This window comes from Nannospalax galili, unplaced genomic scaffold (genome assembly GCF_000622305.1).
Source record: "Nannospalax galili isolate Female #2095 unplaced genomic scaffold, S.galili_v1.0 scaffold512, whole genome shotgun sequence".
Classification (NCBI taxonomy): domain Eukaryota; kingdom Metazoa; phylum Chordata; class Mammalia; order Rodentia; family Spalacidae; genus Nannospalax; species Nannospalax galili.
Genome location: NW_008331992.1, coordinates 2413910 through 2440595, shown reverse-complemented (window position 1 = coordinate 2440595; position 26686 = coordinate 2413910). Strand labels below are relative to the sequence as shown.

The window sequence follows — 26686 nt, the reverse complement described above, 5'->3', positions numbered from 1 at the left end:
GTTTTGGGAGGAAACTAACATGCCTGAGCACTTAAATAACCACCCGTATCTGGTGAGTACCATTGTGAGGGGGGGTATTGCTTGTATCACTGTATTATTACCATCGTCATGAATTAGGTATCAAAGGAATTTCATATAATTATTAAATCTAGAGAATTATACTTACAGCTCCAGTTGAATAATTTGCATTCAGTCCAGAAAAGGAAACTGTATTATTGTGTCTCTTCATGTGAGAACAGCATTCTGAACACTCTTCTGAGCAGAATGAAACTTCACGGAATTTATAGATGAATTTTACTGCAACATTGTATCTAGGGAACACAAATTTGCTCTTGGTCTGGTGCCAAATTCCTTCCCCTCTCCCTCTCTGATTACAAGTTCCTCCAGTCAGTGTCTATACCTTGCCCACTGACCGCTTCCAGAACAGTTAATGCATGAAGGACCACACTGAAACTGGTGGATACAGTATCACGTATCGGTATTGTGCTTAGTGAGTAATGCCCTCAGAAATCTGTCCTCCCAAGAAAACTCACTGACAGATACATCTCTCAAAAACTTGGGAACCTAGGATGTGCCTATTTTTGCATGGAGACAAATTTCTGTGTGAAACATAAATTCAGGAACAAATGTTTTCAAATAGTACAATTAATACTTTATTTTTATTTTATAATTGTGTGTTTTATTAATATACAACTCTTTTTTTCAAAGGCTTTAAGTAAATTACCTTTCTTTCCCCTGTTCAACTTCCTCTCAACCCTAAAATACCCCACAAACAGCAGAACAAATAAGTTTCTGGGATAAGAGCTTATCATTATTCATAAAATGACTGAAACATTTAGACGAGATACAAAAGAAAACATGCTTTTATTAAGGAGCAAGCATTACAGCAATGGACGGGCAAAGTTGTGCAGCTTCCTTTGGCTTGGAGGAAATTTGACTCAAAATACTGGGTGCCTGCTCATATGTATCATTAGGAAAACACGAGCTCCTGAGTGGCCCATCATATACCAGAAAGCTCAGAGTGTGGAAGGCATTCATTAGATGCAGTTTCCTTCTGCTTAGGCAAAGTATGCCAGGTGCCTGTTGACATTTGGAGTCAGCAGAACATTTTATTTTTGTGGAGTTTTTTTGTTTTTAAATTAACATATAGTGTACAAGTTTTTGTTGCAGCATTTTCAAACAAAATTTGCCTATCTCGACTCTCCTTTTACCCTTCTGTCCTCAGTGGCCCCCTGCTTTTCTGCTTAGTAACTTCTAACTTGTAACAAGTTACTCAGTCTCTAAAAGTTCCAGTTTTCCACTCTTTAGAATGGGACCAAGACACCTATCTCAGATTAGCAAGGAGACTCTATTATTTTTATGCAGAAATAGACACGAGGCAAGGCGGCTTCTCTGTAGGCCTTCTTTCTTATCAGGTCTGATGCTGTGTGCTATGCTGCAGTGTTCCTTGAAATTTCATTTCAGGCTGGAAGTGAGATATGTAGACTCGATTGATCAGACCAGTTTTATCAACCCTGTTTAGAAACTGCTGAACTGCTGTGATTCAGGAAAAAGTATACTGTTCTCTGCTTGGTGTATATCAGTTTAAAATCCATCCTTTCACTAATCTTAAATTATAATTCACTCTTGAATCACACCAGCCATCAGCCTTAATACAAGTTAGTTTTTTCATGCTCTGGTATATTTGGCACCAGAACATTGAAATAACCACGGTCACGACTATATGAGGGAAAGAAATGACTGATCGAGATCTGTAACTCATCTCTCTGTAGCATTCTGGGGTAAGTCCATGCTTATACTTTAGAGCATATGCGTCTCTGTAAGAGTCTTCTTTCAGATATTATGAGCACTCAGGTCTGGAGGAGGAAAAACTAATTTGATGTGGTCAGCCAGGTCATTTATTTGAGGTCCAGCTGCACTTCCTGATGGCCACTCTTGTTTTTCCACCTTCAGGGTGGCTTTGCAGTGTGTTACTCTGGGAAAACACTCTGGCAGACACAAGGTCCTGTACTTTCCTGGTCTCATATAGAAGCTGCCTCAGGTGTCACAAGTGCATGCTGAGTAGACATTAGTCTACAATAGCCCAAACACCATTCTGAAACAATGAAATAATTTTCAAGGTCACTTAGTGTACATTTAATCAAGTCTGTTTTCATTTTTGACTGCTTCAGCTACTCAGTGTTATTCAGGAGACAAAGATATTTGCTATAGCAACTGCTGTAGGCAAGCACCGCAGGGCGGGGTGGATTGGAGAGACTATTCTCATTCCACAAAGGAGGTACCCTTGCTTTTATGAAATGATATCTTTGACCTACTTCAGATTAAAAGCAGAATGGAAAGGCACATACACAGCATTATTTAGTATTTATATGCCCTTATTTTAGTGAGATCTGTTTTCCCTTGAAAGACAGCAATAAATATACTACAAATACAAAACTAAAGTGCATCAATGTAATAATCCAATTATACATTCTTCTCTTCTAAGAGTAGAAAACATTATTCATTTTCAGTTTTGAAGGTGCTCAACCTTTCTTTATAGAAAAACATTTCTATAACTTGGTTAGCATGGACATGGTCTCCTCAGTCTTGGCACTGTTAACATTTTGGCCAAAGCATTCTTCAGTGTGGGGCATTTCTGTGCATTTTAGAACATTGAACATCTGGGACTCTGCTCTAGATGTAATTCCCCCCACCCATGTATGCAAATATATTTCAAGCATTTACAAGTTACCTGTAATTGGCAGAACAAGTGAACAAGCAAAACTTGTTGAGAACCTAAGAACACACAGCCTACTTAGAGTAGAAATTCTATTTACATATCCAAATCATTTCTTTACTTCCTTTACTTTGTATGTGGTTGTATTAGTTACTTTTCTGTTGTTCTGACAAAACCCTGTGACCAAGGCAACTAAAGGAAGAAAAGGCTTATTTTGGTTTCTGGTTCCAGAGGGAGAAGATGTCATGTTAGGGAGGCAGTTGGCAACTGAAGTGAGAAGCTGAGAGATCACATCATCAACCCCAAAGAGGGAGCAGAGAGAATGAACTGGAGACTGGGCAAGGCTAGGAATGCTCAAAGTCTGCTGCCAGTGTTATGTTCTTCTAAGAAGAACACAACGCTTTCATGACCTTCTACAAACAGTGCCATCAACTGGGGACCAAGTGTTCAAATCCTTGCTCCTATCAGAGATTTTTCATTCAAAAGACCACATTTTACTCTCCAATCCTCATAGGCTCATGACCATATCATAATGCAAAATGCATTTAATCCCTCTTTAAAAGTCTCCATAGTCTTTTACTGCCTCAACACTGCTCAAAATTCCAAGTCAAAAGACTTTTTTGAAGCCTAAGGCAATTTCTTTTTTTAATTTCTTGAGAATTTTATACAATGTATTCTGATCATATTGAGACCCCCATATCTCCCTTCAGATCCAACCCCCACCTCATTACTCCCTAGCTTCATGTCTTCTACCTCTGACTCTTACAATCTTTCTACCCTGCCGGTACCAGCCGGCTGAGATGAACAGCACCTGAAAGGGGGAGTGAGGTTGAAAGAAAAACAAAAGACAGAGAAAGATCCTTGGGAGGACTGTCAGTAGAGACTGCAGCCCGTTTTATTTCAGCTCAGCCTTCTTACACAGCAGAATATCAGATAGCCACAGTTTGCTTAGCTGAATTAGCTTCAACAGCTCTTTTTTTCCCACCTTTATCTGAGGGTCAAGGAACGGTCAAATACTTGTGGATACAACCATTTAATTATCTTCCCTAAATTATCAATGCATTCCTCCTAACTTGGCAGAACAATTCTGTACTTGTGTGCAAAACACACAAACTTGAGTCAAGGCGAAAGATCATAAAGTAAACAAGCAAGCCTGCCACAGCTCAATGTACATAATGGCTGTGCTTATACTAATAGCTCCCAACACTACCCTCCTCTTTCTAACAATTCCTGAGGCTTGGGAGGTGAGGGGATGATATAGGCTTCCCATTTAGGACTGACTGAACACTAATGCTCTCTCTGTTGACCAGTTGGGTGTCTCTGTGTAAATTACAATCTGCTGTAAGAAGATGTCTCTCTGGTGAGAGCTGAGAGATACAGTAATCAATGAGTATAATAAGTCATTAGGAGTCAGTTTAGTATGATGTCAATTTAGTAGAATTTAGTAGGGTCTCTCCTATGGCCTGTGATCTATCTAGCCAGAAGGTCTTGACCCTGATGATACCACCAGGTATGGGCTCCATCCTGTGAAGTGGACCTGAAATACAATCAGAAAGCAGTTGGTTACTCCTATAACATTCATGTCACTATTGTTCCACTAAGCATATCTTGCCAGGCCAATTGTTATTATTGTGGTTCACAGATGAGTAAGGATGATGATAACTTTTCTCTTCTGGTAGTGTGCATAGCACCTTCCAGCATTAGGAAAGCTGGCTAATAGAGATGAAGTTTAGTGATCAATATCTGCTTGATTTCTCCATGTTTGCTTTATGACTCAGGTGTGTTTTCCTCAGAAGTAGGGTCTTACTGTCAAGTTATGGGGTTTAACCAAGAGCAATAGCAATAGTCAGTATTGCTTGATGTTAATGTCCTAGTCAACAACTCTAAAAGACAGAGCTCATGTCTGTCACTGGGCTTTTTATTTGTTAGTCTGGTAGGGGCACTGTCTTCTCGTTACAAGGAAATACCATTTAAATTATATATATAAACTATAAATATAGGATTCTACAGTAGTAGGTTTCCATATGACTTTTTCAAAAGGCTCAAGGCAATCCCTTACTGTAACCCTCCTGTCTGCACACTTGGCAAATGTCTCACAGTTCTAGAATCTCTAACATCTTGGGGTTTCCATTGTAATGTAGGTTTCACCTTCACAGATTTGCACAATGCTTTTTCAATGCATCTTATATTCTTAGGAAATTCTTGCAGCAACTCTAGTACTGATATGTGTTGCTTGGCCTCAGTTGCTCTCTGAAATTGTGGAGAAAGAATCCATGACCCCCTCACTTTTGTATCTTTGATACCTCTGAAGTCAGTATCATGTGGATCACACTGCCAAGTTCCAGTGCCAGTTAGGCATAGACACTTGCCCCCTTGAATTACATTTGCAACAGCTTTTGTATGCTATTATTTCCCAGGAGCAGAAAACTTCTTAGACCTTTACATTTTCCAAGTTGGAAATTTAGCTATCTGTGTAAGGTCTTGTACTGAGTGTACCTTTACCATTGTTCTAGCACAGGGAAGGAGGCCTCTCCTTGGTGGCACTAATTAAAGCCTCTCTTTCAGCACAGGTCTTGGCTGTAACAGTTCCCCAGTGTTCTATTTCTCTCCAAATTGTACATTTTATATTTCTTTCTCACCCACTTGATCTTTCTTATTATAGACCTGCATCAGAGTTATCAGTAATAACCATGCCTCAGACTCAACATTATGCTGTCTTAAAATTTCTTCAGCCAAAAACTCAGTCCATTGCTTTTAAATTAGCTTCTGGAAAGTTATAAGGACCAGACTAGAAAGCAGCCAGTCTTTACAAAAGTATTGCAGAAATGTCCTTTAGCCAGGCTGCTATTATATCCTTTTTTTCCTCTAAAACCTCTTGAGCTTTATCTCTACAATCTGCATGACTTTCAGCCCAACTACCTCAGGGCTCTTACTAGAACAGCCTGTTATGCTCTGCTCATAACATTCAACTGCTTTTTTTCATCTTAAGTTCCAAAGTCTTCCAAATTCCTCAAGTACAAAAACAAACACGAAACAAAACAAAACCAACATGATCAAGTTCTCCATAGCAACAACCCACTCTCTAGTATCAACTACTATATTAATTACTTTTCTGTTGTTGTGACAAAACACCATGACTAAGGCAACTTAAGGTAAAAAGAGTTAATTTTGGTTTATGGTTGTAAAGGCGGTGTCCATCATGCTGGGGAGGCATGGCAACAGGTAGCTGACTCATGAAACTGAGAGAACACATCTTCAAGAGTCACAAACAGGAAGCAAAGAGAGCCAATGGCAGTTGTGCTGAGGTTGTGAACTCTCAAAGCCTGCCCCTAGTTACATGCTTCCTTCAGGAAAGCTGAACGTCCTAAAAGTTCCATGACCACTCCAACAGCACCACCAGCTGGGGCCCAAGTGCTCAAATACTTGAGCATATGAGGAGCATTTCTCATTGAAACCACCTACCACAGTGGTCTATGCATATATGTGATGTGTATGCACATGTAAAGGCCTGAGGTCCATGTCAGGAGCCATCATCTACAGCTCTCTAACTTAAAGTAAAATATTTATTTATATTTAAAAATAATTTTTATTTATTTGAAAATTTCATACTTGTATACTGTAGCTTGACTGTATTCACTCTTCATTTTCCCCCTCCAAATTACCTGACTCCTCCTAACACATCTCTCTCCCAACATCATGTCTTCTTTTTCTGCTTTTTATTATTATTTTTGGGGAGGATCAGGGTTTTTTCACTCAACCTTGAGCTTGAAATTTTGGCTATACCAGCTCTCCAGCAAACCCCAGGAACTTCCTGACTCCAATCCCCAGCATACTGTTGTTACAGAGGCAGGCTGTTGTACTTGGCTTTTTACATTTTGTTGGCGATCCTAGTTCAGGTCCTCTTGCTTGTGCAGCAAGAACTTTCTCCACTGAGCCATCCCTTCTATCCTCCAAGTCATCCTCTGCCCTCCAGGTTATTTCTTATGCTACAGTTTTGATGGTATTTTACAGATCATTGTCAAATATTTTTTACTACACAGACAAAAGAATTCGTCAGTTGTATATAACATAGAGGCTTTAAATGCATCCATGGATCTTTAGAAGCTCAATGGTAGCCTTAAGGGGATTTTGAACCCCACATAATTATTTCTTTATCTATGGACACTTATATTTTTGACAAAAGCATGTTTTTCTTTTCCTTTTCTCTGTGTAGGTATATAATGCATGCTTGAGCTTACACTTGCCTGTGTGAGGGTGGAGAAAGTCAGGTGTCTTCCTCTATCGCTCTCCACCTTGTTTTAGGAATAGAGTATCTTATTGTACCCAGAGCTTGCTTGAGGATAGTCTGAATGGCCACTGTACTCCTATGACCTGTATGCCTCCACATCCCTCCATCTGGAATTATAGATGCATTGCTTTTTAAAACATATTTTATTTATTACTTTTATTTTATATGTAGGAGTGTATTGCCTACGTGTATGTAAGTGCACAGTGTCGTGCAATGCTTGCAAAGGTCAGAAGAGGGCACTGAATTGCCCTGGAACTGGAGTTAAGAACAGTTGTTGGCTGCCTCGTGGGTACTGGGAATCAAATCCAAGTACTCTGCAATAGTATCCACTACTCTTAACCACTGAGCCACCTCTCCAATCCCTTGTGATTGCTAGGATCCAAACTCAGGTCCTCAAGTTTGGACAGCAAACACTGTATCCACTGAGCCATCTCCTCAGCCCCTCGTTGATGTTGTCACTGTAGTCATTCTGACATACCATGCAGATAGACGTGTGGTGCTGGGTCCCCCAGAATGGAAGGTGAAGAGAGTTGAACAGTATCACAGAAAAGCACAAAGGAGAATACAGCCTATAACTGTCATTCAGTGCTTTTGTCATTTACCCCAGGGCCTGGTACAGTACTCCACACTTGGTAGGAATTCCGTAAGTCTCTGGTAAATGAAAGAATAGACGTTTTACTTTGCATAGTAACATTCAGTATATCACATGGTTTCCTAAAACTCTTTCAGTTATAAGCATGCAACTGACAGAAAGAATTGTTACCTTATCTATTTGCTCTAAGATACCAGTGATGCTGAATCATCACAAAAGACTAAGTCTTATTGCTTCCTCAAGGACAAAAGTGCACTAACGTACGCTAAAAAATTATCAATAAGAAGGTTCACAACCGAGGGTCATGGCACTTAAAAGCCAAACATCTCTTAGCACCAGAAACAAAGTTAAAAGGACAGCTTCATTTCCTAAACTTTCTGCACAGTTGCAGTTTTATTGTCATTAAATACTAATTTCCCTACTTAGTCTTTCATGGAGTCACATTTTTCTTTTGGAGATGAATCTTGCACTCCCAAAGAGATGAGGCAATGCTGAATTCACAGAGTGCCTGTGAAGGAAGTTGGAGCAGTCTGCAGGAATGCTCCCTGGTGGCAGCATCCGTCTAGGGTCAAGGTCAAATGTGGAAAGTGATTCTTTCCTGAAGGAAGGCATCAGTTTGGCTTTTGTTAATTTGTGCTTCCCACTGAGTCCCTGACCCACAGTTTGGAATTGGGGTGAAGGTTGGACTAGAGGGATCACAGCAGTCATGTAATGGAGGGTTCTTAGGTCCAGGTGTGCAGGTGGAAAATCTTATAGCCATAAGACCTCACTCTTGCTCTAAAGATGGAGGCTTCTGATTCCTGATGTACCCTAAGAATCCATTATATATTCAGACTAGGGTGAAGACTTAACTGCCCTAAGTACCATCTTTCTTTGTTCATTTGAAAAACAGGTAGTGGTTCAATTAAGATATTAAGTAGTTTTTTATTAGATATATTTATGTCACTAAAAGCCTCAACTCTGTGTATCACTAGGGTGATTTTTTTCATATAATTTAGGCATTCAGAGCAGACCAGTAGCAATTCTAGAAAATTTTAATGGCCCAAACAATTAATGTAGATGTGCAGTGTGCATGGAACAAGCTCACTGGGTAAGTACACATTGCTACTTCTCTTCCTGCTCTCCTGAACCTGCAGCATGGAGGCTTTTAACAGATGTCAAATGGTGGTGGGAAATGTTTTTGATGACATGATTCAGTAGGGAGAATTATATTGCTTATTAGGTGATAGTAAGAAGGAAAATAACCTTTTTTGCTGTGCTGACTGGCACACACTCACACTGTGATCACTTAAGTCTGCTCTCTGTTACGCAGAAATACCAAGTTGTCATGCAAATATTGACTGAAGAATTTTTCAAGGGTGAACATAGACAAGGAAAAAAGGAGAAAGATTATGACAGATTAGGTTTATTATGACAGGCTTTATTGTTTTCAAAATCAAATTGGTTTCTTGAAGCTGAGAGAAGCCAAAGCAAGCGCAGAGGAAAGAGAAGGAAGAGTGGGCAGTGTGTGGGGAGCAGCAGTGCTCCTGGTCATGTCACAGACACTCCCAAATGAGTGCTTGAGATTAAATTATCTCATCATTTTCCTGAGGATCGAGGTGATAAGTAATGGAAAAAGAAACCAAACTCACACTCGGGCTCTGCACATTCAACCTGCTATCTAATCCAGTGACGTCTGTGAGGCTGCCAGGTCTAATTACAGATTGGGAGGCTCCCTCATGTATGCTGTCCTCACTGTCAGGTAACAGTAGGCTTGGTGCTTCTGGTTTTGAATACAGCTTTCAAAACCACTCATGCCATTTTTATTACGTATGTATCCAGATAAAGAATTTTATTTGATAAACAAGGGCACCTATTTTTATACCTAGACACATTTCCCCTTCTTTTGAATTACTGATATGAAAAAGTCTCAAATCCTCTGTTCCAAGTGGAGTGTATGTTCTCTGATCAGCAAGGTCTGGGCTGATGTCTCTATGGTTGTTTTCTGACTGAACTTTTTCAACAGCATTCGGTGCCAGTTCTGTGTGTGTGAGAGAGCCATCCTCAGATATTACCTTAGGAACATTGTGATGAGTATATTAAGTGTACTTGTTTGTAAAATCTGATGCCGTTTCTCATTTCCAAGTATATATGACTCCACTTGTGGTTTTGGCCCTGGGTATATTCAGTCATATGCCAAGATACTGGACTATCCCAGGCAGAGTGGGTCACAGAGTCTCTTTGCTCAGAGGCTGTTAATTCTGTTTGTTATATTGAGGTTATGTACATGTACCTATCTATATCTTTACATGTAATGAAGTCATTTTTTAAATATTTGGACCCTATTCCTTACCTCCAATTTCTTCTCTATCCCTTCCCCTACTTTTCTCTTATAATTTCATTCTCATTCTCTCTCTCTCTCTCTCTCTCTCTCTCTCTCTCTCTCTCTCTCTCCCTCCCTCCCTCCCTCCCTCTGTCTTTTTCTTGACTCTTTTGTTGTTTTAGATTTTTGTGTATTCTGGATATTAATCCTCTGTCAGATGTGTAGCTGGTGAAGATTGTCTCTTACTTTCTGGACTTCCTCTTCATTTTATTGATTATTTCCTTTCCTTTGTACAGAAGCTTTTTAGTTTAATGAGATTCCACTTGTCAATTGTTGACTTTAGTGCCTGAGATACTGCTGTTCAATTTATAAAGTCCTTTCCTGCACCTATATCTTGTAGGGTATCATCTGTGTTTCTTTTTTTTTTCCTAATAATTTCAGTGTTAGGTATGACGTTGAGGTCTTTGATCCATTTGAAGATGACTTTTGTGTAGGGTGAAAGATAAGGGTTTAATTTCATTCTCTATAGCTGGAGATCCAGTTTCGGCAGCACTGTTACATTGATCTTTGTGTCTGTTTCTGTGCCAGTACCATGCTATTTTTATGACTGTAGCACTATAATATTGTTTGAGATCTGGTATCATTATCTCTACAAAATTGCTCTTTGTGGCCTGGACTGATTTGGCTACACAGGGTCTTTTGTGATTCCATATGAATTTCAAGAGTTTTTTAATTCTGTGAAGAATATTATGAAGGTTTTGATTGGGATAGCATTGAATCTATAAATTACTTTTGGTAGGATGGTCATTTTCATAATATTAATTCTATCAATCCATGAGCATGGGAGGTCTTTTCACTTCCTGGTGCCTTTGTCAATTTCTGTCAAGACTAAGAATTTTCATTGTAGATATCGTTCATGTTATTGTTTAGGTTTATTCCTAGGCTTTTTACTTTTTGAGGCTATTCAAAGTGGAAATGTTCCCATGAACTCTCTGTGATTGCTTGCTATTGGTATACAGAAAGGGCATTGATTTTTGTAAATTGGTTTTGTACCTGCCACTTTGCTGAAAGTGTTGATCATTTCTAGAAGTTTTCTAGTAGAATTACTGGGATATGTTATGCATAATATCATATCATTTGAACATAGGGATAATTTGAATCCTTCTTTCCTAAATACTACTCCTTTAATTTCTTTCTCTTGTCTTATAGCTCTAGCTAGAGTTTCAAGTACTATATTGAAAAGGAGTGGGGATTGTGGATAGTCTTGTCTGATTCTTGATTTTAGTGGGAATGATTCCAGATTTTTCTTTATTTCTCTTATTTTCTCAATGATTTGGCTGTGGATATATATATATATATATATAATATTAATATATGTTTAAATCTTGAGGTATGTTTCCTCCAGTTCAACTCCATCTAGGACTTTTATCATGAATAAATATTGGGTTTTGTCAAAGAATTTTTTTCATCTATGAGATGATAATGTGATTATTGTCTTTAAGTTAATTTATATGATTTCTTACATTTATTGACTTACATATATTGAACCATCCTTATATCTCTGGAATTAAGCCATCTTGATCATGATGGATGATCTTTTTGGTGAGTGTCTATATGCAGGTTCATGCTGAGAATTCTTGCATCTGTGTTCATTAGGGATTTTTTTGTTGTGATTGTGTCTTTACCTGGTTTTGCTATTAGAGTAATAGCGGGATCATAGAAAGAATGTGGGAGTTCTTCCTCTGTTTCTGTCTTTTTGAATAAGTAGTATTGATTATAGATCTTTCCTGAAGGTCTGGTAAAATTCTACTGTGAATTCTTCTGGACTATTTTTTTAATTGGGAAGCTTTGTACTACTTTTTAAATTTCTTTATCCATTTTGGGTCAGCTTAAATTGTTGATCTCTTCTTGGTTTAATTCATCCATTTCTTTTAGATTTTCAAATTTAATAGAGGATAGGTTTTTAAAGTATTCTCTTACAGTGTTACAGTGTTCTTGATCTTTTTGGTATCTTTTGTTATGTTTTCCCTTTTGTTTCATGTTTTGTTGATTTGGTTTGCTCTTTTTATTTTTGGTTAACTTGGCTAAGTTTCTATCTTGTTTATCTTTTCAAAGAATCAGCTCTTAGATTAATCAATTGTGTTGTTTTGTTTGGTCTATTTCACTGATTCCTGATCTGATGTTTATTATTTCTTCTCATCTCTTAAGTTTGGGTTTGGTTTGTTCTTGCCTTTCCAATTTCTTGACTTATACTATTAAGTCATTTTTTGTGGTTTTCTGATTTTTTTAAATGTAGACACTTAGAGCTATAAATTGCTCTCTTAGGGCTGCTTTTACTGTGTCCCAGAGGTTTTGTAATTTTGTATTGTCATTTTCATTCTGTTACAGGAATACTTTTATTTTTTTCTTGATTTCTTCTTTGACCCATTCATCATTTTTTTTTGAATTGTAGACACTTAGAGCTATAAATTGCCCTCTAGGATTGCTTTTACTCTGTTTCCCAGAGGTTTTGTAATTTTGTGTTGTCATTTTCATTCAGTTACAGGAATACTTTTATTTTTTTTCTTGATTTCTTCTTTGACCCTTTTCATCATTCAGGAGTGTATTGTTTAATCCCCATGAGTTAATGTGATTACTAGACCTTCCTTTGCTATTGAATTTGTTTCATTGTGTTGTTGTCTGATATAATACATGGAATTAGTTCTGTTTTTTGTTTTCTTTGTTGAGGTTTCTTTGTGTTCCAGTACATGTTCTATTTTAGAGAAACTTCCATGGTCTGCTGAATGGGATGTATATTTTTTGGTGCATGAGTAGAATGTTCTGTAGATGTCTATTAGATTCATTCGATGAATGACATAATTTAATTCAGATGTTTCTCTGTTTATTCCTTTTCAGATGACTTATCTGTTTGAGAAAATTGGGTATTAAATCACTTACTATTATTGAGTTGTGGTTATTCTGTGTCTTGAAGTCCAGTAGTAATGTTTTTTAATGAAATTGGGTGCACCAGAGTTTGGTGCATATATGTTCATAATTATTATGTCTTCTTGGTAGATTGTTTCCTTGATTAGAATGTAGCGACCTTCTTTATCTCTTCTGATTAATTTTAATTGAAGTCTGTTTTGTGAGCTATTAGAATAGTAACTGCCATTTGTTCCTTAGTGCCATTTGCTTGGAATAGTTTTTTCTATCCTTTCACTATAAGGTAGTGCCTATCCTTGGAAGCGAGATGAGTTTCTTGTAGACAAAAAATAGGTAGTTTTTTTTATTGATTCATTTAACTATCCTGCATCTTTTGACAGGATTGCTGAGGCAATTGACATTTAGAGTTATTATTGAAAGATGTGTATTGGTTACTATTATTTTATTTTCTGTTTGTGTTCTTAATCTTATTTTGTATTTCTGTACTTTATATTATCATTTGTTTTCTTTCTGTAATCTCTTGAGTATGGTCATTTCTTTCTTCAGTCCTTTGTACTACTTTGAGTACTCTCTGTAGGACTGGTTTGGTGGACATGAATTCTTTCAGCCTAATTGTATCATGGAAGATTTTTCTTTTCCCTTTGACTGAGACAGACAGCTTTGCTGGGTAAAGAATTCTGATTGAGCATTTGTGGTGTTTATAACTCAGAATGCCTTGTTCCAGGCACTTTTGGCTTTTTTAGTTTGCATTGTAAAGTCGGTTTTAATTCTGATTTGATTTCCTTTACGAGTAACTTGTGTTTATCTTGCAACTTTGAGTACCCTTTCTCTGTTCTGTACAAGTAGTGTTTTTATTAAGATATTTCATGGGAAGTTTCTGTTCTAGTTCTATTTAATTGGTTTTCTGTGTGCTTCTTGTATCTGTATAGATATGTGTTTCCTTAATTTAGGGATATTTTCTTCTATAATCCAGTTGAAGATCTTCTCAATGGCATTAACTTGAGATTCTCCTTCCTCTATGCCTATGATGCCTAGATTTGCTCTTTTCATGGTATCCCACATTTCCTGCATATTCCATTTCTGTGTTTATTCTTTGTATAATTTCAGTTCTTTTAATTCTTTGAAGACTTGTGGTGCAATTCTTAAACTTTGTCATTCAGTCTTGATATTCTGTTTTCCAATTCATTCATTTTGCTTATGAGACTTTCTCTTGTCTTTTCAAATTTACTTATTGAGTTTTTCAATTCCACCTTCATTTTGGCTTGAGTTTTCTTCTATGTTTCTATCTCTTTTGTGATTTCACTTTTTACATGCTGATTGTCTTTGTCATTCATTCATATTTATATTTGTTTCCTTGGGCCTCAGTCAGTAATTTATTCTATCCTATTGGTGTTCTTTGAGTTGTCTGCCTTTGTATTCTTCAAAGATGTTGAGTTCTCTGATCATTCTTCTGATTTTTCTCTTAGTTTCTGTGTCCTGGGGCTCCTTGTGGTAGTTCTCACTGTAGGACTGGTGCATTTTGGTGAAGAACTAGTATCTTTTTTTTTTTTGCTATTATTTGTGTTTTTGTTGTTATTTGATCTGGGTATGTGGATTTATTTTGTTGGTGGTGTGTGTCTGCCATGAAATTCTAGCTTGACTTTGTTTAATTGAAGTTTGATTTTGTTTATACTGTTGATGTAGCTTGGTTGATTGGGTATGAATAATTAGTTGGTCTGTGCTTCAGGTTCTCACATTTGATTTTTATTGGATGGACAGGATAGTTCCAAGTTGACTAGCCAAATCTCTCCAGTTCAGTTTTAAGAGTGTGGAGATCCAGTTGCTGGATTCTGGCAGGCTAGTCCAGAGTTCTCATGTGGGAAGGAGGAATAGGACACCAAATGGGGCTGGGGGTAGCTTGGAGTGGTCTAACTAGCTAAGCATAGTAGATGTGAGCCCTTGAGCAGGGTGAATGTAGCTGGTACAGGTGCAGTAGAATCAAGATGAAGTGGGCAGCGAGCAGGCTTAGTAGGTGTCAAGAGGGGTGAGCAGGAGGGGGCCTAGGCCCATGGTGAAGGTTGAGACAGCATGGGGAGCTAAGCAGAGTAGATGTGAGCCCCAGAGCAGGGAGCCTCTATCTGTATTTCACAACCATTGAATACATTTAATGTTTCTTGTATGAGCATGGGTGTGGGATCATCCACAGAGCACAGGTAAGCTTTCAGGGTTCACATTCCTGAAGAAAACTGACTGTTGCTCTCTCATGAGGCATCAGCTACCAATAGCTCCTCAGATAAGGGTAGGGCTTTTAAAGTTCCCTCAAATTATTCCATAAAATAGGAAATAAAGGAACATTTTTATGAGGCCAGTATTACCTTGATGTAAAACCAGACAAAGATCCAACAAAAAGAAAATTATAGGCCAATCTCTCTGATGAACATAGGGACAAAAATTCTCAATAAAACACCTATAAACCAAATGCAGGAACACATAAAAAAGATTATCCATTGTGATCAACTCAGCATCAACTTAGAGATGCAAGGACAATTTGACATATGTAAATAAAAAATGTAATCCACCATATAAACAGACTGCAGGACAAAAACTACATCATCATCTCATTAGATGCAGAAAAGTCCTTTGACAAAATACAACATCCCTTTATGATAAAAGTCCTGGAGACTCAAGAGATACAGAGGTCATGTAATAAGGGCAATAACAACAAGCCAACAGTTAGGATAATGCTAAATGGAGGAAATCTTGATGCTTTTTTACTAAAATCAGGAACAAGGCAAAGATGTCCACTCTGTCCATTTCTAATCAACATAGTGTTTGAAATCTTTGCTAGAGCAACAACACAAGAGGAGGCAAAGGGGATACAAATAGGAAAGAAGTTTAAAAGGTATAGAATATCATTTCTCTCTGTTTCTCCGGATGCTAGGGTCTGAATCATCAATATGCACTCAATAAATATTTGCTCAGTTTGCTATCTTTAATTTCATAGACATTAACCTCTGTGTTAATATTTAGGCTTATCATAAGGAATCTGAAACTATTTCTACATTATTTCTGATGGTCTAAATTTGCTCAAATATATTTGTATATTTCTGAAAAGATGCCATTGATTACACACATTAAAGGAAAATAATATGTATCAAACCAGCAAATTAGAAAATACACATACTTTTAAATGGATGGGTGACCCACACAATGCCCTATCTCCACAGGGGTATGATGAAGAGTTTTTAGATGATGACGGCTCACACTATCAAAATAAGAAGCTGTGTAATACATGATAAGAGGTACAGAATTGGGGGTTCAAAGTTATTTGTTTAAAATTTTTCCACCAATCAGAATTTTAGTATTGGGGAACTCAGATTTACTACTGTCACTTTTCTTTGTGGAAGCCAGGAGAGGCACACAAGCACACTGTTTTAAGAAGGGGCAACTCAGATGAGCATATTTGACAAGAGCTGAAGGTAGTGAGAGTAGGAATAAGGAGGAAGTGTTGATGGTGGAGGTGGCTCTGAGTTTCCTTATGTTCTGACATATGAAAGCCATCCTGGCAACGATGGGGCCTCTCCCAGATACCCTGCACTCACAGTGCACTCTGTCCGGAGCAGCTCCCATTGGCATTCTGGACATTTGACTTTCCCCTTCCATGCTTCATTCGGCAATGGCTGACATGGAATTTTTCTCATATGTGCTTTTTTATTTTTAATTTCAAATTCTTAAATTTTGAGTTTTTTTAAAGCTGGTGTCTGTTTACTTCTTTGTGAATGTGCCAAAAGAAGAAGTGAGAAAAGTAGACGTATAGATATATATGTTAAAATGAGTCTGATGCATGAAGTTAAAATGCCCAGAGAAATGGCTGTTACTCAGACACTGCCATTTTGAATGTGGATAATCAGAGCACCTTTAACACTTTATTGGCCTGAGGTACCATTCTTCTCTTCCCCCCTGTGGTGGATGAATATGAGAACACATGTTTCCAACTTAACAACATTGGACACTTTGGCATTTATTAATTTCCTTTAGCTTCCTAGGTGGCTGGCATTTTACTTTCATATGCTGCATTAATAAATGTGGTTAAATTTATTTATGCTGTCTATGTAGTCTTATAGAGGTTCCTCATATTCTCTTGACTATTTTCAAAAATTATTTTGAGTTTTGGCATTTGCAGTTTGCTTGTTCTTTGGTTTCTTTTTAGAGAAGTGTACAAATCATACCACAGGACTACTTCACAAGAAGCAATAAAACCACATTCTAGTCGAACTTTTAGAAATTATTTGAAGGATCCCTTTGCTAGTTTCTATATGGACAATGCCTTGCGTATGTCAAACAGGACTCCAATTCAAAAAATTAAAGATTCATTTTCACACCTGTGTAAAACGGGTGTGAACTAATGCAGTGCTTTCTGGGTGCCATTTTCAAGACTAATACTGATCAGTGATTAACTTTTTATGAACCCACAGGGAAACAAAAGAAAAACAAGAATAAAGTAGTTTTTCTCAAAGTACATTTAATAAAGTATTATTAGTTAAATTTGAATACCTGTTCTGAATCTATAGTCAAAGTTGTTTTTCTTTTTAAATTACATTCATTGATTTTTATGAATGATAGAGACAGTACATGGTTATTATGCTTATAATGATAATGACTTAGTTTTTTGATTAGGAAGTAGATGAACATGGCTGAACCTGATAAAACAGCATTCCCTCTCATGCCTGTCTTCCACTGTGAATCTTCTTTCTAGGTACACACATCCAAAGCAGCCATTATTAGTAGTGCCAGTTTAGAGGTTGGTTGTGTATTTATAAACAGAGATTTCCTTCACATCCCCCTTCCTCAAAAAACCATAATATGCTACATATACAGTCCTGCTCAATGCTTTTTTATCAGCTTTTATTTTGAAATAATTATCGATGCCTGCATAAGACCTGTACATGCACAATTGATCAAGCCAGTCAATATTCCAACATGGCTCACAAGACCCACCCCTAGCTAAAGAGCTATTGGCAGTTGATGGCTGTTAGGGGAAGGAAAGCCAGTTTTCTCCAGGGGTTTGGATCCCAGTAGGCTTCCCATGGTGCAGCAGATATGCATAGGGACAGCGCTGATTGGGCTCCCTCAGTATTAAGAAAAAAGAGAGGAGCATGAAGTTGAGAGGAGGATGTGTCACAGAGGTCTGGGCAGAGTTAGGAGATTGGCAGTGGATATGATCAAATAAATTTTATACATGTATGAAATCCTCAGAGATGAAGTAAAAAGTCCATCTATCCTTTTTACCGAATTGGGTGCGTTTTTATAAGTAATCAGCTGTGTCTGCTTGCAGAGTGGTTTCTGTTTTCCCACTCTGTTGTACTGATTCCTGTGCCCATCCTTATGCCAACATCACACTGCATGAGTTCCACAGATACACAGAAAGTCTTCTCAGTGCCAGAGCAGGCTTTCACACTTGTTCTCCATGAAGAATTTTAGCTATTTTCTGCTTGATGTGGTGCAGTCCATTAATCCCTGTACTTGAGAGGCAGAAGCAGGTAGATCTCTATGAGATCTAGATCAGTATGGCATATATAGGCCAGGGGGGCTACAGGGAGACCCTGATGCAAAAAATGATTTAAATTAATTTAATTTAATTTTATTTGTAGGAGTGTTTTCCTTGCATGTGTAAAAATGCACCATGAGTGTGCAGTGCCTGTGGAGGCCAGGAGAGGGCATAGGATTCCCCTGGAACTGGAGTTATAGATGGTTGCTGGTTGCCATGTAGGTGCTAGAACCGAACTCAGGTTCTCTACATGAGTGGCCAAGGCTCGTAACTGCCGAGCCATCTTTCCAGCCCTTAACTTAGATATTTTAGTTATTATCATCAGCAGCTTAGAATTTCTGTTTGTGTGCATATTTATTATTATTATTTATTCTTATTATTACTATCTCTGTGTATGTGTGTATGTATGCATGTGGAGATCAGGAGGACAAGTTTCAGAAATTAATTCTTTTTCCACTATGGACTCTGGGGATCAAGCTCAGGTGACCAAACTTGCCCAGCATCAACTTTCCCACTGAGCTGTCTTGCTGGCCCTCAGTAGATATCTGTTACATTAATAACTAAGTATTTTATTTTATTTGGAATGAGTTTTATATAAGGTAGCCTTCCCTCTTAATAATTTTCTTCATAAATTGAAGAGCTTATAAACATATCATAGTTTGTTTTTACAGCTCCACAGAGTAGAGTATGGGTGTCATATTTTAATTATTTGGGCTATTTCTTCTTTTTTTCATTTATTTATTTATTTTTATGGGACTTTTGGCTACTCTAACATTCCCCCCTCTGAAGAGGTAACCCTAAAATATTTTAAGGATTAGATAAAAGCTCCCAAATACTTTTGAGGTATTTGGCCTTCGAAACAGAGTATGTTGCTAACAGGCCCAAGGACATTGTGAAGAAACTGGCTATTTTTCTTTGGGGTCTTTTTACCCTAACTGCCTAGCCAATTCCTATGTCCTATTCTTATCACACCATCCTCTGAAGGGATTACCCAAATTGTCAATAGAGTATAGGGACTCAGATGACTCTGGCATCTTTCATGCTGAACAGGGACACAGGGTGAGGCAAATGGAGTACCCCTTCAGTGGGTCTAAAAGACCCCCAAATTGTATAACTCTTATCTCTAGGGGGAAAAGCAAGTCCTTGAATCATGACTAGGAGATGTGAAGAAGAAATAAAAGCAAGAGTAATTAGCATTACAAGTTCTAGACAGGGAACTAGTAAAAAGCCAGAACAGGGCAATTTTCAAATGTCCATTTGAGAGTCCACTGGAATTTCTGGACAAGGGCTTCTAAAAGCATCCCTCTATTGGGTTCCTCCCCATTTTTCTTTTATCTTCCGAGGATGGACTCTAGAGTGATAGACTCAGGATTTCCTTTCAGGTATTTTGATAGCTGTTGGAGTGGTTAGAATCAGTGTCAGTTCTCTCTCAAAGGCTTCTAGATTGGGGGAGAAAACAAATTTATTCATCATTTTAGAACAATAGCTGGTTGTCTCCCTTAGCTACAGGTGGGCACTACAGAATTTCAGACCAAGATTTAAAGTCTTACATCTGAGCAGCACTTTCTGGTTAGGAAAAAAAATCATCAATGAGAAATAGTTGTCTAAATAACTGTTGGGGAACCCTGCTGTTAGGGTTGCAGATCTCCATGTCCGGATAGCCCTGAGGGGCTCGGTGCCAAATGGAAGAGCTCCCCTTTTCAGCAGGGGGCCTCCTGCTCTCTTCCTGGCTCACCTTGAAGTGCCACCAAACACAGATGCCTTATTTGAAACATGACCTTTGGCATAGTTACCTGGAGTAAAAACTACTCCCAGGTTTTTTCTATATGATAATCAGGAATTGTCTGATAGTTTGGAAGATAGGAGCCCACTGCCACATGTAAATAAAACATACTATGAGCACCTATCAACTGAAGCTTTTGCTACTGCCTCCACACTATAAATTCTCTAGTTTTTCCACTAATAAATGGAGCTGTTTTCACTGTGCCTTGAGCTGTTTTCAATGTGTCTGGAGCTGTATCACTGCTGTTTCACTGCGCCTGTGACCAGTTTCCCTGGAAGGGCTGTCTTCTGTCAGCACCCACTGGCCATCCTGACCCCGTTTGCCACTTCTGCTCTCCCTGCCCTCGTGGGCCAGTGGCCAATGACCCACGAAGAAAGGGAGAGCCCCCCGCAGCTGGCCCCCAGAGCCTCCCACAGCTGGTGCCCAACGTGGGGCTCCTGGAACGCACAGAGTTCGTGAGTATCCCTCCCATCAGGAGGACATCGGCAATCTTTCTCTCCTATCAGGAGTATCCCTCCCATCAGGAGGAAAAAGGCAGCTTTGCCTTTAAGCCATCCTCACCTTTGCGAATCAGCAATCTCTCTCCTATCACCTCCCACCAGGAGGGTAAAGGCAGCTTTGCCTCCAAGCCACCCCACCCTTGGGGACTGGCAGTCTCTCCTTTCTGTCTTCTGTCAGCACCCACTGGCCATCCTGACCCCGTTTGCCACTTCTGCTCTCCATGCCCTCGTGGGCCAGTGGCCAATGACCCACGAAGAAAGGGAGAGCCCCCCACAGCTGGCCCCCAGAGCCTCCCGCAGCTGGTGCCCAACGTGGGGCTCCTGGAACGCACAGAGTTCGTGAGTATCCCTCCCATCAGGAGGAAAAAGGCAGCTTTGCCTTTAAGCCATCCTCACCTTTGCGAATCAGCAATCTCTCTCCTATCACCTCCCACCAGGAGGGTAAAGGCAGCTTTGCCTCCAAGCCACCCCACCCTTGGGGACTGGCAGTCTCTCCTTTTTCCACCTTTTATTTTAGATCTGAGTCTTTGCATGGGACCGTTAAAGACAAAGAAGCAACTGAGGCTTTCTGGTCAAGGCTACTCCTTGATGTTAGCTGAAGGCTCTGAGTCCTCTTAACGGACCCCGACTGCCTGCATGGGTGTAGACAAAGACCTCCTATCTATACATCTTTCTAATACAAAAAAAAATTGGTAACGCAACGGCCAGTTAAATGCTCTTAGAGTGGCCGCCGATCTCTTAAACTTGCGGGAAGGCTTTCTCTGTGGACCTGAGATTTTGATCCCAGGCATGTTCCCTTAGAAATCAGCATTTCACCCCACTTTCCTTTTCTATCTTAACACCACTAGAAACAAAAATCCCCAAAGTTTCTAAGGGATCTTCATATAAGCCTTAAAGTCAACTTCTAAAATAAACTTCCCTAATCTGTTTTGTTATCTTGCCCCTGGGGTATTCAAGCCGAAGCTAAAACCGGTTAGGTGACAATTTAAATTAACTAGCCCCTGTGGAGCACTTAAAAATTCAAGGTGAGCCAGGAAGAGAGCAGGAGGCCCCTTGCTGAAAAGGGGAGCTCTTCTATTTGGCGCCGAGCCCCTCAGGGCTATCCGGACATGGAAATCTGCAACCCTAAAGGCAGGGTTCCCCAACAAATAACTATATGACTTTAAGCCTAATGTCTCGAAAGTGCTGAGAAATGTAATCCTTTGAACTCTTAAAGAAATATACTGATGACTTTACTCTTTGGTTATACTTTCCTTTTGGGTGTCTAAGACCATACAGTTGGCTCAAATAAATCAATTTATTTTTACACTTAAGATCATTTGAGGATCTGCTCCTCAGGGGTCACATAGGCTTGGGAGCAGCCACTGGCTCCTTTCTTTTACCAGTTCCATCTATGTGAAGATAAGCCAAAGATCCTACTGGACCATGTCTGGCTTCACTTGGAAGCATGAATGAGATGTTTCCTCTGCATTGACCCTCCTCTTTGTAGACTGGACACTAGTTCAAGTCCATCTCCTGGGGTCTCCATGTCCTCTCTGAACAAAAGGATATGTGACTCACCACAGTTACAGGACATTTTGGGAGGTGTTCCATAGTCCCCTGGAACTAAGTCAGCCTTGGATGGCAAGGAGAAAAACTGTCCTTTAAGTGCCACTGACCACATTAGTATAGGCCTCAAATCATGGCTGTTAAACAGCCAATAAGTTTAGTTACACCAGCCTGGTTCTTTTAATTCTCATGTGCTATGTGACTAAGGGTTGGGTAAAAAAAAAATATTTTCAGATAATTCTTGACTAGATATATATTTTGTTCCTTAAACTAGTTGACTAAACTATGACCATAGAAAATTTAGGGTTATGAGCATATTTTTTTATTTAATAACTATATGATTAGAAAAAGCATTTCATTACAGCTTTAACATATTTAGTAACACACTCCAGGGCAAGAGCACATCTCTTTTACAAGTGGCTGTAAGTTTCTAGGTACACAATTGAATTAATACAGTTATACAATATTGAACTCAGTATAAGCACTGTAAGACATAAAATTGAATGAATTTTTAACCTTTAAAAAAGATCCCCATTTCATTTTAGAATATATTGCTCATTGCAGAAAGACTCATTGTTTTGCTACTAACAGTGAGATGTTGGTGCATGCATCTCTAATCTGTATATATCTGATTATTACTAGTTATAATTGGTTGCACTTGTATACTTGGCACCGGTGTATGTCTTTAAGTCATCAGGTAGATTTCAATGGTAATGTTTATCACATACACTAATTAACATGACATAAATTTCCATGTTTCCTCCTCATATATTACACATTCTTTTAAATTTGTTGATGTTTTTGTGTGTGTATATATCACAGAGAACATCCCAAACTATCTTATTCAACCGTACACCCACTTCCCAGATGGCACCCTCCCATAGCATCCATCCCCCTACTAGACCCATTATACTCTGATATCCCTGCTACTGTCTGCTCTGTTGTTGGCAACCCCAGCCATTCCCCACTACTTGACCATCTGGAGAATCTAGTCAGCCTATCTAGAGGTCTTTGTTTTAGGAAGGTCAGCTGTTCCTCATCTAGCAGCAATCAGTTGTCAATATTCCTTTGCACCCTCCCATAGCATCCATCCCCCTACTAGACCCATTATACTCTGATATCCCTGCTACTGTCTGCTCTGTTGTTGGCAACCCCAGCCATTCCCCACTACTTGACCATCTGGAGAATCTAGTCAGCCTATCTAGAGGTCTTTGTTTTAGGAAGGTCAGCTGTTCCTCATCTAGCAGCAATCAGTTGTCAATATTCCTTTATATAAGATTGGGGTCTGCTGTTCACTTTCCCAGTTCTATGCTGGGTTACTATCTGGGAGTCCCTTTGGCCACCCTGGCCAACAACTCAAAAGAAGGTATCTCCTATGTGGCATTGTTGCTTGTTATATAACCTTTAGCTATACATATGGACACTTAAAAAATTATATTGCCCCCTTTTAATCTTTGGTTATACTTTCCTTTTGGGTGTTTAAGGCCATACAGTTGGCCCAGATAAACCAGTTTATTTCTACTCTTAATGTCGTTTGAGGATCTGTTCCTCAGGAGTCACATGGGCTTGGGAGGATCCCCTGGCTCCTTTCTTTTACCAGTTCCATCTATGTGAAGATAAGTCAAAGGTCCTACTCAACCATGGCTGGCTTCACTTGGAAGCATGGAGGTAATGTTTCCGCTGTCTTGACCCTCCTCTTTGTAGACTGGACACTGGTTCAAGTCCCTCTTGTGGGGTCTCCTCAGCCTCCTTGATCAAGAGGACAGGTGACCCACCACAATTACGGGACATTTTGAGAGATGCTCATAATCCACTGTAACTAGTCAACCTAGGAGGGCAAGGAGCAGAAAGTGTCCTTTATGTCCTTCTGACCAAATTATTAATAGGCCTCAAAGTATGACTGTTGAATATCCAAGAAGGTTAGTTCCACCAGTCTGGTACCTTTAATTACTGGGTGTCATGTAGATAAATCTTGGGCAAAGACCAATTGTTCTCATATAAACTTTACCTAGACATATATTTCTTGATCTGGTGTGTATAATTTGTCAGTAGGTTGTTGGACTAATATGGTTCCCTCTGGTTTTCATAATTACCTAGGCATTATTTATCTCTTGCATTATCTCACCCCTCCATCATGTTTTCCCCACTTAAGTTGCCCCCATTTCCTCCCTTTATCCCTTATTAGTACCCTTCTCGCATGGTCGTACCTCTCTTGAGCTCCTTCTTTCCCTTTATCCCCTAGGTTCCATGTATACCCTTCCCTCCCCCTCCCTTAAACTAACCAAAATTTTATCCATATCTCACTTATTAAGGCTTGTTTCCTACTGTTCTTCTCTTTCAGGGTCTTTCTTTTCCTTTACCTCCCTGGTTCCTTTCCATTATCCTGGTTCCTGTAGTTATGTCTGGATACATACTCACTTACCAGGGTTTGGTTCTAGGATCCACATATGAGGAAGAACAAACATCGATTTTTTTTTTCTGAGTCTGTTACATCCCTTAGTACATGTTACTTCACTTAGTATAACAGTTTCTAGTTCCATCCATTTACCTGCAAATTTCATGATTCATTTTTCTTTACTTTACTCCACTGTATAAATGAACCACATTTTCATTATCCACTCATCAGTTGAAGGACACTTAGGTTGCTTCTATATCTTAGCTATTGTGAAAAGAGCAGCAATAAACATGGATGTACAAGTGTCTCTGCAATAGGATGAGTTCTTTGGGTATATTCCAAGGAATGGTATAACTGGGTGAAATGGTAGATTCATTTGTAGTTTTTAAAGAGTTCTCCACACTACTTTCCATAGGTGTTGAACAAGTTTTCAGCCCCACCAGCAGTGCATGAATGTTCCTCTTTCCCCACATCCTCTCCAACATTTGATATCATTTGTTCTCTTGATCTTAGCCAGTCAGACTGGGGTAAGATGAAATCTTAAAGTGGTTTTAATTTGCATTTCCCTAATTATTAGTGATGTTGAACATATTTTAAGATGCTTCTTAGCCATCTTTACTTCTTCTTTTGAGAAATCTCTGTTCAGCTCCTTAGCCCATCTTTTAACTAGGTTACTTCTTGTCTTGATTCTCTGTTTTTTGAGTTTGTTATATATTCAGAATATTAAACCTCTGTCAGATGTGTCACTGGTGAAGATTTTCTCCCATTCTCTGGGTTTTCTGTTCACTTCCATGGTTGCTTGCTTTGACATACAGAAGCTTTTTAGTTTAATGAGGTCCCATTTGTAAATTCTTGCCCTTATTTCCTGAGCAATTGAGGTCCAGTTTAGGAAATCCTTTCCTACACCTGTATCTTGCAGGTTATTGCCAATGTTTTCTTCTAACAGAGTTTCAGAGTTTCAGGCTTTACATTGAGGTCTTTGATCTATTTGGAATTGACTTTTGTGCAAGGTGAAAGGTGTTTAGTTTCATTCTTCTACATGTTGAGATCCAGTTTTGCCAGCACCATTTGCTGAACATGCTGTCTTTCCTCCAGTGAATATTCTTGGCCCCTTTGCCAAATATCAGGTGAGTGAAATTGCATTTACTCATATTTGGGTCTTTAATTTTGTGCCATTTATCTACAGGACTATTTTTGTGCCAGTACCATGTTTTTCTTATGACTATAGCTCTGTAATACAGCTTAAAATCTGGTATAGTAATCCCCCTGGAATTGATCTTAGTGCTCACAGCTGCTTTGGCTATCCGAGTTCTTTTGTGCTTCCATATGAATCTTAGGATGGTTTTTCTCCAATTTTGTGAAAAACGTCATGGAGATTTTGATTGGTATTGCATTGAATCTATAAATGGCTTCTGGTAGGGTGGTCATTTTTCACAATATTAATTCTTCCAATCCATGAGCATGGGAGGTCCTTCAATCTTCTGATGTCTTCTTCAATCTCTTTCTTTAAAGATTTAAAAATTTAATTGTAGAACTCTTTAATATCTTTATTCAGGTTTATTCTGATCCATATATATTTGCAGCTATTGTGAAAGGGAGTGTTTCCATGTGCTCTTTCTCTGATTGCTTGTTATTGGAATATATAAAGGCTACAGACTTTTGTAGTTGAATTTTGTAACCTGCCACTTTACTGAATGTGTTAATAATTTCTAGGAGTTTGTGCGTGGAATTTTTGGCATCCCTTAGATATATTATCATATCATCTGCAAAAAGGGATAATTTGATCTCTTCTTTTCCAATTATTACTCCTTTAATTTCCTGCTCTTGTCTAACTGCTCTTGCAAGAGTTTCAAGCACTGTGTTAAAGAGAAGTGGAGATAGTGGACAGCCTTGTGTGGCTCCTGATTTCAACAGAAATGCTTCCAGTTTTTCTCCATTTAGAATGATATTGGCTGTGGTTTGTTATATATGGCTTTAAATACGTTGAGATATGTTCCCTCCAGTCCAATTACCTCTGGACTTTGAACATAAATCCACATTGAATTTTGTCAAAGGCCTTCTCTGCATCTATTGAGATGACCATGTGGTTCTTGTCTTTGAGCCCATTTATATG

The 26686-nt window shown here is 38.8% G+C and overlaps 1 long non-coding RNA gene across 1 annotated transcript in view; it reads right to left on the bottom strand.

Annotated features, from left to right (window-relative positions):
- Positions 1-3658: 3658 nt before the first annotated feature.
- LOC115069263 overlaps positions 3659-26686 on the bottom strand; it is a 61092-nt gene continuing 38064 nt past the window's right edge. Inside the window, exons 3-4 of the long non-coding RNA XR_003848535.1 lie at positions 7483-7655; positions 3659-4253 (exon numbers count right to left, since the gene is read on the bottom strand). This is a non-coding gene — a long non-coding RNA (uncharacterized LOC115069263). The remainder of the gene's footprint in view (positions 4254-7482; positions 7656-26686) is intronic.